Source organism: Apteryx mantelli, chromosome 1 (assembly GCF_036417845.1).
Source record: "Apteryx mantelli isolate bAptMan1 chromosome 1, bAptMan1.hap1, whole genome shotgun sequence".
Taxonomy (NCBI): Eukaryota; Metazoa; Chordata; class Aves; order Apterygiformes; family Apterygidae; genus Apteryx; species Apteryx mantelli.
This window is the reverse complement of record NC_089978.1, coordinates 106,158,403-106,172,468: the sequence shown is the minus strand read 5'-3', so window position 1 is coordinate 106,172,468 and position 14,066 is coordinate 106,158,403.

Below are 14,066 nucleotides of genomic sequence, written 5' to 3'. Positions count from 1 at the left end.
ACATTTTAGAATCTGTTTTCACTGAGATGTACAATGACACATTTCCAATTATAAGAAAATAAAATTAAAAATGAAAAAGAAAGAAAAATTCAAGAGACATGAGAATGACAAGAATGCCTATGTATTTCAGAGAGGAAAGGAGAGACATATTCCAAAGTACCGCAGCATTTACATTATTCTGTCCACTAGCCTATTGGACATGTTACGGTATCACGTCACATTGTGCTGCTCTTCTTGTTCTCATTTGGCCCAGAAATCTTCTCCATAAAAGTTTCTTCTGCAAGTATACATCTCCATGAAGAACTTTGGGGTTTTAACAAGAAATTTCCAAAAAGGCATTTTCCAGTGAAAAATGTTTCACTGAATTTCCCAGCCAGTTCCAGCCTGGAGATGCTCATGCATTAATTTAAACCCTGGTAATTTTGGTATTGAATAACAACACAAACCCTAAACTCTTCTAATTTTTTTCTTTCTGAAATTGCAGGGGGTTTTAATGCTGATCATGGAAAAACAAAGATGAATGATAAACAAAGGTATAGCTTTTTTTCCCCCTAAAATACTACACTGACAAAAAAAAAATCTTGCCTTTAGAAATCTCTTATAGTTTTGTTGTGGACACTTTAGTAGAAAGCACACAGAGAAGGAAAAGAACAAAGGTACATACTAAGCAAATCACTAAGTGAATCAGACCAAATTGCCCTAATAAATGCCAAAAGATAATTCAGTCCGAAACATCTGAAACAGTAACACAAATAAAGACATATTTAATCCTTCTTTGGTCACATCAGTTGTATTTAAATGATAAACAATAGCCTTGAGTTTACAGAGACTAATTCCTATGGATGTTGTCATTTCTGTAAGGTAGAATGGACTTCAGAATTTACTCACACTGAGGGTTTTCAGCAATTGCTCTTTTATTTAAAGGTTAATTATATTTTTCTAGATTGGTCATTACAACATATTTACCTGTTTAGGAATTATGAGATATTGTTTATCTGGAGACTGCAGTATGTTTTCTTACAAAATGAACTTTGCTGCTCAGAAGTAAGAGCTAATACTGTCTGAGGCCTGGTGTAGTTCAAAGACTGCAAGGCCATGCAGTGGGTTTGGAACTGCATCAAAAATCCCAAAGGGTTGAGGACAGGCCACTGGCAACTGACTCCAGCTATATTGTGCATAAAAGTGGAAAATTTAATGCACACTTCTCACCGATAACCTTTGGGATTTTAACTAAGTGTTGACCTTACAGTCTTCTAAGAAATCCAGTGCTTAATGACAATATGGCAATAAACTGTTTTCCTTTCTTCTGTCTCCATGTGCATATATACATACATGAATAAAAATTATCATAGACTCTTAGTCAATTCATCTAATTTCTCTGACTGTATGAAACTGAATGATTTTCAACAAAGCAATCCAACACAAACTGAACAAAGAAATCAAACCATTTACGTCCTTTTGGAGACAATCTACTGATCTTGATACTTTGAACTCTGACTAATGATGTTCTTTCTTGGGCTTTTATCTTGAATATAAACTTTTTTGTATGGTTAGAGAAAGCATAGTTTTCAAGGAAAGTAAAAGGAGAGTTGAATTTCATTTGTAAGGACAGATGCAAAATATGTCATTTGTCTTTATGGAAACAAATGCTATCTTCCCAAATATCATAGTACTGTGTTTCATTTATAATTATTTCAATACTTCAAAATAATTCTTGACTATAAACAATAACCAATAATTTCAAAGCTGATAAGGGACCTTGCATGCCTTTTTGAAGCACTTTTAGAGAAGCCGGGTTTCTGCAGAATACTGTTCCTGAAAATTAAGGAGCTCCAGTCAAACAGGACTTTCCAAATTCAAATAATTCCAAACAGCCTTTAAAAAATGTTTGCTTGTGGCAGCATATTTCTTTCAACTCTAATGCATTCCAGTCAATATATTCAAGTCTGGATGCTTAGCAAAAAACAGCTAAAACGCTGAAAATCCTATACAAACTGTTAATTTTTTGAAAATCATGCCTACATTTAGATGTTGGCATCAAAGAATCCCCTCCCCTAGAAAATATTAACTTTTGTGACAGCCTATAACCTGTAGAAAACCCATGCCTTTCTATAACACTAAGGCTGTAGAAAAGCAGAGGCAGTTATATGTGTAGGAGGTAATTCATAAAGTAGACAAGAAAAGAAATGGAGATGTCCAGGACTTGAGCGGGGGGGGATGGGGGGGGATGGGGGGGATTGTTGAGGGCATTTCCCAGAAACCATGAGTTACTCTCTTCCAGTACAAATAATATGCTTTAATCTAATATCACTTTGAATCTAAAAAGCCATTAAAATTTAATTTCACACATAGTAACCAAAGCCAAAGAAGTTAAAAAATCTCTGGTAGATCAGTAAATACGAAATCTACCATCCATCATTTTTTGCAAAATGATTGATTTATATAAAGAGAGTATAAAGCCAAGCTCTAATGAGGAGGATGTTTCATGCCCAGTTATAATATAATCCATCATCTTTTGTTTGTAAAACAGAAATGCATAAAATATCCAAGGAAAAATATTTTAAAAATGTGATTTCACTTATATTTAGAACAATATATACCACATCCTGCTGATGTTACTTATGATGACTCTGCTTAAACTTCAGTAGTACTGAGATCTGAAAATACAATGGGATTACAGGAGCAGCAGGCTATGACAAAAAGATCTTAATATATTATTCAGGGTACTAACTAGGAATGCAGAGATGTCCTGAGTGCAGGAAAAAAACCTAATCTGTTTATCGTGCAGGTCCTGCTTATACCATGCTCATGGGACAACCAGGATCCTGGGATTCAAGACAAGAAGGTGCTTATGCCTGAACAGATCATCTTCAATGTGATATGGAACTAAAATTTGTTAGCCAGACAAGTAATTATATATGTAGATTTAAAGAACATTTTGAAATAACTTACAGCACTTACAGGTCTTTGGCTTTGTAAAATCACCTGGTAAATTCAGGTGCCTCCCACTAAAAATATATCCCAGAAGCAAAAATATATAAAAGAAAAAAATATTTTTTCTCCTGTAGATTAAAAAATAGAAACATTAGAAAAAAATCTGGTACTGCAAGGCTATGCTGCATAGTTTTAATATTTCTCCAGAATAAATCCTTATAGTTAATTTATATATGGAAAAATCTTGGTATATGAAAAATAATAGTAATCATAAAAACCATCATTGGATGTAAGGGTTTGTGGTTTCATTGATAATATTTATTCTGCCCTCCTTTTTGCATGTGTTCACCCTAACATCAGTTGAACATCAAGCAATATGTCACCCTACAGTTCTGCAATGCATCTGTGTAAAGCCACTGCTCCCAGACAAAAACAAAAGAGCTTCCTTGTGATAGGAGTGTAAGTGCTCTTTAAGCTCCAGTGCAAAACTGGACAAAAATATTGCTTGTCAGGGGTTTAAAACAGCTACACCTAGGAGCCGCTAGACAAGACTCAAAAGCTTTGTGTGCGTGTTGTCATTTATGCTGCTTACAACAAGTAAGGCAAATTGACCAGGAGAAATGGCCTGGGTTGTGTTCCAAATCAACACACTGTCAGAGTAAAAATATTAAATACATAAATAGAATCAAACAAAAATCTGACTTGACATCCATTCTTCTCACTGTAAAGGCTAGCCTGATAAGGTTCTCAATCTCTAACCTACAATAATACTTCTCCTGAACTATCAATATAATGTATTTTAAATTTTAAAAATGTGTCTAAAATTGGGTTCCTACACCCAATAAATAAAAGCAAGCTTGAGCTGGAAATTTCTGAGTTCTCCACAGTATTACAGGGGCCAATAGGAGCTGAAGGACCCAGTATCTCTGAAATAAATCACTGGTGTCTAGATGCTTGAATATGGAGGTAGGAAATTATCTGAAGGTGCAAACATTTGGAAATTTTGACTGACAGTTCTTCCTTGTTCTACAAAAGCAGTAAATTCTTCCATTGTCTGTTCTTCTGCCCTGATAAGAGAGGCACAGAGAAAAGAAGATGCACAGAGAAGATTTAGGAAATACCGAAATAGGAACTTTCAACTTGCACGCATCAAAACACGGGCACCATTTCTACTCCCAGGCCTTCCTAAAAATCTGATAGTCACACAAATATCTCCATAAAAGTTGGATAAGGACGCTGAAGAAAATAAGTATTGTAGGTTTTGCCCTTAATAGAATAGGTAAAGTCTGCAGAATAAGCTTAGTTACTCCACTTGCCCAACTTGAAGTGTATTAATAGCAAATATAGTCAATTAATCTTACCTTTCAAAGAGGTTTAAAGGACAGAATGAACATTTTGTTCAAATATATTTTTGTTCTGTGGCAATACACAAAGGAAAAAAAAGAAAAAAGTCCATTATTTGTTCAAATCCCCACAGTGTGCCAGCTGTAATAGATATGATTAATCAGCCACAACCATCAAACAATATGTGGAGGACACAGACAGGCTGCAGTTTAATCTAAAATTCCATAAAACACCACAGTCTGCAGTGCATCTACATCCAAAACCACTCCAAAACTAACACATGACATTAATCATTCTTGACCATGCATTATAACCTGATGAATTTGCAGAGTTTGTATTCCAGTCCCCTGGAGACTTAAAAAAGTAAAATAAAAAATAAGCTGGAGCAGCAAAAATGGTAGGGGCCAAAAGAATAAATAAAGCATAGCAATTCCACAGCCCAGAATCAAAATGTATGACAGCTAGAGGTAAATGGGCCAAGTGGTGGCCTCTACTATATGTATACCTAATTCTCATTACAAATGGACAACATAGCTAAAATTAGTTCACCTAAGTTTACCATGGAAGAAGATGCAAAAATAGTGGTAAGTAAACTAGATGATAATTCCCATAAAAGTATCTCAAAGTACTTCATGAGCATGACTTGACACAACCTATGCTCTTTTAAGAGAGACAATTGCTAATTAACATTGACATCTGATAGATGCAGAGTCTTTAAGCCTTAAATCTGAAAATACTGTGTACTTGCTTAACTCTGACAATGGGAGCAAGATCATTAATATAATGATTAACTACAGTATAGCATTACTGATAGAAGTCATTACAGCAATGGAATATGAGCAACCTACCCCAAATCTCTTAAGAAGTGGAAGGGAACCCAGGTTTCCTTCTCCCTGATCTCACCCTTACAGATACACAGCAGATTCCTCTCCCATCATTAGTATTGTGCAAATTTCATTGATTGTTACAGTAAACTTATAGCTGATTTCAGTGGGGAAATCGACACACGAGGTCAGGGCAGAAACATATTTTTTGAGGAGGTTTCCCAATCTTTCCTTATTCTAGTCTGCAACCTCAGAACCAAAATCAACACTTAATTCCAGCTTTTCGTTCCTCATGAGTGGCGAGTCAGGAAATTGTGGCTTTTGACTTCTCAGGAGTATGGGCTCTCCTAGTCTTGGATATGCACTCTCCAGCGCCCTGAGGTTTACAACTTCTAGGCTCTTTGGGAGACCTAGTTTGGGCTTCCAGCCTACTTCTTAGGAGTCCTAGGTCCCAGGCTCCTGGCTCCTTAACATTTAGGTTCCCTGGCTCCCATGTCATCCAGATGTGAAGGCTGCAGGAGGACTGCCAGGAAGACTGCTTGGAGCCCACGGTCCCGGCACCTTGGAAGCCCTGGGAGCTCCCACTCTCTCAAAAGTCCAGTTCCTTGCTTGGTAAGCCTTGGAAATGTTTTATAGAATGAAACTAAAGGTCATGTTGACTTTTCCAAATTCCTTGAGAAATTCTGAAATGTATTCTTTTCCTCTATGTTTTTAAATAAGTGTAATTGCTGTTGTTGTTAAGAAGTCCTCCCCATGGAATGTGAATTCAGATTTATTTCCAGTCAGTCAAAAAAAACATAGTAAAAATCCAGCAACAATTGGGAATTGTTTTTTTTCGCTGTGACAGTGTAAGATTTTAATATCTATACAAAGACTCTCAGTCCTTAAATGTGAGAAGAAGTCACTGCCTAATATCTGGGAGACAGTACTTACTCACTTCCATAGCACAATATTCCAAACCTGAATTTTGTTTGCATCCTAGGTGCTTATCAGACTTAAGGTCTTCCAGGATAATAGAAAACTGCCAATAACAAGGACCAAATGCCTTAAAGGGAAAGAACTTAAGGCAAACACAGTACTCTCTTTCATTCAACCCAATTAACATGCTGTATTCTTCCACCAATCTGTTCACACAGACTGTCTACTGTATCATGTTCTCATTACCCTTTTTTTTTAATTAGAAAAAGAAATTTAGGGGCTTTACCAATACTCATTATCATTTTATGCAACACAAGAAACTCTACTGAATTATTACATTGTGGAAAAATGGTATGCTAAGTCAGCAAATCAAAACAAGCCCATTTGACATGTGTCAGTGCTAAATCTTGCAGCACAGGAAAGGACACAAAGTAAGAATAAGTTTGATTCTAGTTTTTATATGTAAAAGTAAAAGATGACACTAGAGCAATAGAACAGGAGAAAGTTTAAATAGAAAATATTAGAAATATATTATGCTAATATTCAGCAGATGAATCTCATCTTATTCTGTATGATTTTTCATCATTTACCAGATCATTTAGTAAGGAGACCTAAAATAAGTTTTAAGCTTCCTAAAGAACTGACATTTATGTATGGAGTAGTTTTTTAAGCCTTATGGGACTATGTCCAGATGCAGATGGTTAAGAATTTGTATGCCTTCAACTGAGACTTCAAATAAAAGGATTTGTAGAGAAGAGTCCAGTTAAAGAAGATGAAAATCATAGTCTGTACTATTATTTTCTACCAAGTGCTTTTGAGGCAGGGATAAATAAGAAGAGCAAAGAAGGACAAACTATGTTCCATTGAGAACATTTCCAAGTAATTTTACTACAGGAACATGAGGTTTGGGAATGCACATATTCATAAATTCATGGGGTAGAAAGGGAATCATGCAAGTCTTAAAAGAAAGCAGTATTAACAAGGAAGAACACTAGAAATTTCACCAGTACAGAAGAACTGATAGATGTAACACACTTTTTTTTTTTTTTTTTTTAACAAAACAGGTACAACATTATCTTAATACCTGCTCAAATTACAAGGAAAATTGATTTGTCTAAGCCTAGAGTCAGTTCTTAGGACAAACAGAAGGAAATGGGATGTACTTTAAAAAATGGTGAATCTAAACCTGTTTCAATAGGTGCCGCACAGTGTTCTGATGAGCACCTTAAAGTTGTTTACTAGCAAATCTGATAGAAGACCAACAGGCATGAAGCAAAGTCTGCACCAGCTACATGCAAGGTATTGATTGATGTTAAGCAGTATACATTTTTTTTATCATTTTAAAGACAGACTCACAGAGAATCTTCTGCACAAATGCAGTTTAATCACTTGGAAATTACTCTCCTCTTTTAAAGGGTTTTTATGTAGACTTACTGCCAATGCATCCAACAGCTGAAGACCAATTCCAAAAAGTTAAAGGGGAGATTCCTCACATTTATAGTTAAACTACATGAAATATATTTTTGGTCAGCTCAGTCTTTCTCTCTAGACAGTACCTGTCAGCTCATATACCATATTCACTTCTAATTTACTACTCAGCTGGGATAAAATTTTATATTAATACATATAAAATGGAAGGCTAGGAGATTATGATTGCCTGGCAAAACAAATCCTTAATAAATTATCCCCTTTTAAAAGGGAGAGTTGAATGAGATATGACTTAGCTGCATGGCCCTGTATGTTGTCATCAAATCCCTGAATTGACATCACATGAAATATCCCGATAGTGGGAGCATTTGTATTGATACACCAATGGCCCAATATGCACAGCAGGACCCCAGCGTGGGGAGAGCAGAGCATGAAGGCAGGCCTCAGACCATTTGGTTCACCTGCATTCAAGACTCTGCCATCACTAGGCTTGGGTTCCTAAATATCAGTGTACTCACCTGCACTGTACCTTGCTGCATTAGGTGTGATTGGTACATCCGTATCTGCCTGCTAAGCGACAGTATTGTTCAGGGCCTCACTGAGAAGAGTCAGTGATAGGACATCTGTGTGTGGTGTGCACAAAACCCTTCTGCTATATGCTATATTCAGCATACTTTTGGGGTGGTTACAGTCTGCAGGCAGGTAATTCCTCTTTTCCAAAATCCTAACCAAGAGGAGAATGCTGCTCCTCACAGAGCAAGGGTGGCCTAAGAGCTGACTCACTTTCAAGCAGGGCAGAGAACAACCTCCTCTGCCACTTACTGAAGCTCCTCTTAGAGCAATGCTCAGGAGCGTAACCTCGCAAAGGATTCTTCAAGGACTGTGCAACCCTCATGTGCTGATCAAAAGCTTTGAGGGGTTTGGGCTGTCACTACCAGCTTGAAACTTCTGCCATGTATTTCTTGCAACAGCCCAGAAAGACCTGCACCATGAGCTTCCCCTTCTCCCAGTCCTTCCCATGGTGGGTCTTTCCATCTGACATGTCCAAACTTTTCCCAAATTTGAAATGAGGGGCCCGAATGGATCCCCAGGCTACCCAGACACCACCATCTCTGAAACTGCAAACACTGCTTATGGTGTTGGCTTAGCTTTAAAATTAGTTTGAGCAGCCTCTAAAATAAACCTGAATGATCTTGAAAAATAAATTGCTTGCTAACTAAATAGTGAGCAAGCATAGCTCAGTAGTCTCATTTTGATATTCTTTGTTATGTTATTATAGCACTTTAACTCCTTGAATATAAAGGGTTTGATAATTCATTACTGCCATTTATTGCAAATTCACATGTGAATTCAATCTATGAATATACAGCATAAACATGGTCTGAATCAAAGACTAATGAAGTCAATGGAAAGATTCCTAATATATCTCATGATCTTTAGGACCCTATCCTGAAACAAAGATTTCAAACAGCCTGTTTCATGATTCCTCTTGACTAGAACAATGCAATCATATGAAACTGTAACATATGTGTTATCATGAAAATACACAATAAACACAAACCATGTCTCAGCAAAGACTTCTGTGTGCCTTTTTTCCAGTAGACTACTTGCATCACACCAGATCAAGCACATACTTCAGCACAGAAGGAATCTTGAAATCAACAACAAAAACACCAAGAGTGTGTCCCAGTATTTTGATTTAGTTCTTAACTTTGGGAATTTGGCATAGTAATTTCTCTTAGCCTTTTGGTGCACACGTGAACTATATTACTCAGTTGATAAGTATGCAAAAATACTAATCTTTTAGATTTCTAAAATACAAGAGGGAAAAACAGATGTATCAGTCAAGCTCCTACATTGCAAAATTGTTCATGTAATTGTGGAGCCAGCCAGTTTGCTAAACAGATTGCATATTCCAAACAATGGAATTATGCTGTACCTGCAGTGGAAAATTTGCTTGCACCAATGATCTTCTGCTCAGAATTGCTATTAAAAAGAGAGATGCACAATGCAACAATGAGCACAATAAAGTGTAAAGCACTCTCAAAATTACAGAACATAAGTTTTGATTTTAAAAATCAGTTTGTACCAATACTTTTGACACAGCTTTACTCTTAATTTCATTTAAGATCCATCTAAAACATCTTTATTATTGTGTGAAGCACCTTGAAGCTAATGAAAATCTTTCTATTGACTTTAGCTGGATTTGGATTATGTCAGTCAATGCATGTTTTGATCACTAGTACTCTCAAGCACATGGTCAAATAACTGATTTTGTACAACAGAACACCTAACTGGCAGGTGAATCGGAGATCTAAGAGGCAGGGCTTATTTCTATCACCAGCAAATCACTGTCTGTGCTTCAACTGTTGTTAAAATCAGGTTGATATCATGCATATGAGAAGCTTAAATTATATAACAAACAAGTAAGCTAGTCTTTATATTAAAATTTCTCTATATACAAAACTATCATTAGCTGCTAATCATTCAAAAAAGCCATCATGAGAGTACCAGCACATCTCCCCCAAATTAGTTTAGATATATCCTAACTAAGCCACATGGACTCGAATTAGCAGCTGGAAAATAGCTAGAGTATTTTTCTTTGCCAATTTCATTATTATTCAGGAGGAATAGGTCAAACTACTGTAAATATTATATAGAATACCTTATGTGCTTTGCTGTAGCACATTCTGTAGGCAGAAAAATAATTTTCAATCTGATTTTAGTCAAATATACACTTTGCTCCAACCTCAGTCTTAGGCACACTATGTGGATTTAGACAAGATTTAATCAGTATGGCAGGTCTTAGGTTATCCTCCTTGGCTGGATTTTGCCTACAGTATGAATGAGAAGAGTTTGCTTCTAAAGGCAGTGCAAATATGAGTTAGAGATGAAAATGAATACTTGAATCCAAAACTGAAAAGGGACTTCTGCTGTCTCAGTTTTGCACTTTCAGTCTAGAGGTTAAATGCATATATAAGGTACATACAAATTTGGCTTTGGCAGCTAACAATATGGCCAGTCTCTTTTCATGCTCAGTGATTATTTCTATTGCAAGGTGAAAAAGAGAATTTGCTCCCAGATTTTTTTAAGAAAGAAAACTTCAGTTAAAAAAAACAACTATTGTATAAAAATGTCACAAGGAATCTGTTTTATAGATTAGAAAGGAGATTGGGATTTATGCAAACAGTTGCTTGAAATTATTACACACTGGGTTTAGCTTGGGATCCTTCTTTCTGGGAATTGTAACCTCTGCTGCCAAAATAAAATCTGTTTAACTATTTAAGTAAGAGTTTCAAGAGAACTTAATTCAGAGCAAATGAGATCCGCATATTAGAGTTTAATAACTATAACATAGATACAGAAATAACGAAAAAATATACCTGCTCTGGAAACACTATCTTCCTCCCACCCTCATTCAGATGCATATCCAAGATACTTTTCATTTTTTAACTCAGAAAACATTGTGGGGCTAATGCAAAATGGACAGCGCTTCTTTACAGATTCCTTTTGAACTCAAGCAGGAGTTAAGCTCACTGGTCCAAACTGGGTATCATCGCAGTATTATGGTGGAGCATTATTCTGGCTGCTTCTTAGAGTACTGAAAAAAGGTCAGATACCAAATCCTGAAATATCTGCCTTGGACTTCAGTTCTCATTTGCTTGGCAATGACAAGCAGAACTTGTAAGCAATATTGCGTGAAAAGAGCTTTATTTCCCAAATGCTTCCCATGTCCTTCTTGAAAGTGTTTTCTTCGTAACTAAAGCCTATCACGGCTGCTACAACTCAGCTTTTCTCCAACAGCTGCTTCTACAGGAAGGTGGCCAGAGTGCACTCGATGCAGGATGCTGGCCTGCTGCACTCAAAGAAACATGGTAAAACCAAAGATAGATGGATCGTTAGATAGATCACTTAAAACAGCCTAAGATGGACGTGAAGTAAAGGACGTGCCACAAACCACGCCCTGAGAGCCTGGAGTGGGCTGGGAAGAGCTAGACATTGCACGTTATCTGCAGGAATGGGGACAAAGCTACCCCGGGCATCTTCTTTGCCATCAGCGGAGGGAAAAGGGACATTGGGAGCCAAGTGCAGATAAGGGCACAGACGAAAGCTAAGGGTGACACACTCCACGGATGGAAACAGAAAGAAAAGGCGGGGAGTTTGAGATGGAAGGAAAAAAGGATCAAATTTCCGAATGAAGGAATAAAAAGGGAGTCAAGATATAACTGAAACAAAGAACAACATTATTTGTTGTATGGAGTAGCAGCAATTGAAAAAAGAAATCTGAAGGAAGAGGAGAGGAGAAAGGAGAAAGCATATACTTTTAAAGTAGTTGTTTCAGGGAGATTGTTCCTTTATGCTAGTTTTGATGATGGAAAAGGCTTTGGTTGCTATGTATGTTTATCTGAAATATAATGTTGCTGTTAGCACTCTTTGCCTCATTCTCTCCCATTCCAAGGGGAGAAAAAAGGAGGAGGGTGTTATTTATTTTCAGTCAGACTGCTAATACACGTAAAGCCAGTTCTGCCAACATCACATCTCACACCATCAGTACAGCCTATTGAGAGGACAGCTACTGGCGGACTCCACTCTGTGAGTTGTTTCCTTATGATTAACTTTTCCAAGTCAGTATGGCTAGACGAGGAAATGTTTGGATGAGGTTTGGGATCACATTCCACTGCCTCATAACTCAAAGTATATGGTATATTCTCAATTCTAATGTTATACACAAATCAGTAGTTTTACACACACTGGCTCCACTTTAGATACCAACAGTCCCAAGCAGGTCTGAACACCACCAAATTGAATAGTAATGTCTGCCTCTGGTTTCTGACCAAGCTTTCAAAGCTTTTTTTTTTTCCCCCTAACGTTTAGTAATGCTGGTAGTGATTCATAGGGCCACACTTGCAGTAGAGGTAAAAGCCCATGGAACAATGCAACTCTATATTGTCAGAGGGTCTGGCCTTCTTGTTCCTGATTTTGGAGAACATCTTCCACAAAGGCAGTCTGCTTGTAGTATACAGGCTTGATAAAAAATACGCATTCAGACATACATACATACATACATACATACACACATGTATATAGTTTAATAGGGCCAGCAGTGTCTGGAGAAGCTGAGCCTAAATAGTGACTACAAGCTCAAAACCTGAGTGTCCGGAAGAGTATGAGAGCAGAAAAGGCATCACTTATTTACTTAATACCCTTGAAGGCCACAAACAAGATATTCCCGTAGTTTATGGTCTCTATTTAATTCTAACAACAGAAGTAGCTCACTGTTCCTCCATAATTCTGAAGGAAGCACATTTCTCATGGACATTATTAAATGTACTTTTTTTGTGAAAATGTGTCTGTTTTCCTTTTTGTATGAAGGGTTTGTGTAGCACAGGAGATCATGTCCCTTCCCTTCAGACAGCCCTTAGTGCTCTGCATACAAGAATACTCACGGCTCAGAAATAAGAGGATGATTTTGTTCCTTTCCATACATTTTGTACAAATTCAAAGTGAATTATTTTATTATAATGATTCCTCTTCTGGGTAGAAGGAGAAAAACTCTGCCAAAATATAACAGTATCACAGATGTGACTGCAGATTCCAGTGGACACTGAGGCATACTGCATCATATCCAGATCAACCATCTTTAGGTATCTAACTCCCACCCCTAAACTGTTTTCCTGGATTTCAGTGTAACCAAGATAGGGAGATTTCTGACAGAGGTACTTCAGAAGCTCGGTGCAGAGGGCTTGTCTCCCCTGCCTGCACAAAGACCCCAACATGCCTAGTCCCATAACTTAAACACTTCACTTTGGTGTTTCCTACCATCCCGTCCCCATCTGCCTGCAGAGAGGGGGGAGTTCTCACTGCAGGCAACCAGCAAGCTGAAAAGATAAAATGGCAAAGAATGGAAAGGGAGAGTAAACTTGCAGGAAAATGAAATGAATTGTCCAGGGCCACTCTATGGATGAGATGCAGAGACAGGTTTCAGGTCTCCTGAGCTTTAGTCTAGTACCTCATTCACCAGGACATACATCTGTTTTATCGCTTTTGTTTCTAACCAGGGGCAGGCAAGAGGGCTCAGATCACTTTTTCCTAATTTTTTATCAGTCTTGAAAGTTCACAATATGGGCTTATATTTATCTTCAAGAATTCTGAAGTTAGCATGAAAGTGAGCTACCCAAATTACTCTATGTGTGTGCTAAACTAACCAGGGAGATGGAGCACAGTGTGGTCACTGCTGAAAATGCAGAAAAATTCGATCCCCAGAGCTTGAATTCCAGACACTTGTATCTCTGTGTAGGACATATAATGCACCTAAGACATGTTTATTTCTCCCAGCAGATTGGTCAAGATAAAGGCATGGTGTATGTTTACTTTTTCTGAGTGCTACTTAAATAGTAATAAAAAGAAATAAATAACCAAAATTCAACTCCAAAGATGTAGCTAAACCAAGAAATGAGCAATGAACAAAAGTATTGCCAGTTTAAAAGAACTGACTTTTAAAAATATATGATTTTTTTAAAAAAATACAAGGTAAGAGTTTAAGATTTTTTCCCTCCAACAGTAACCAAGTATGCACTTCATACAAAGAAGTAAGGAATGATCCATATTCATTAACAG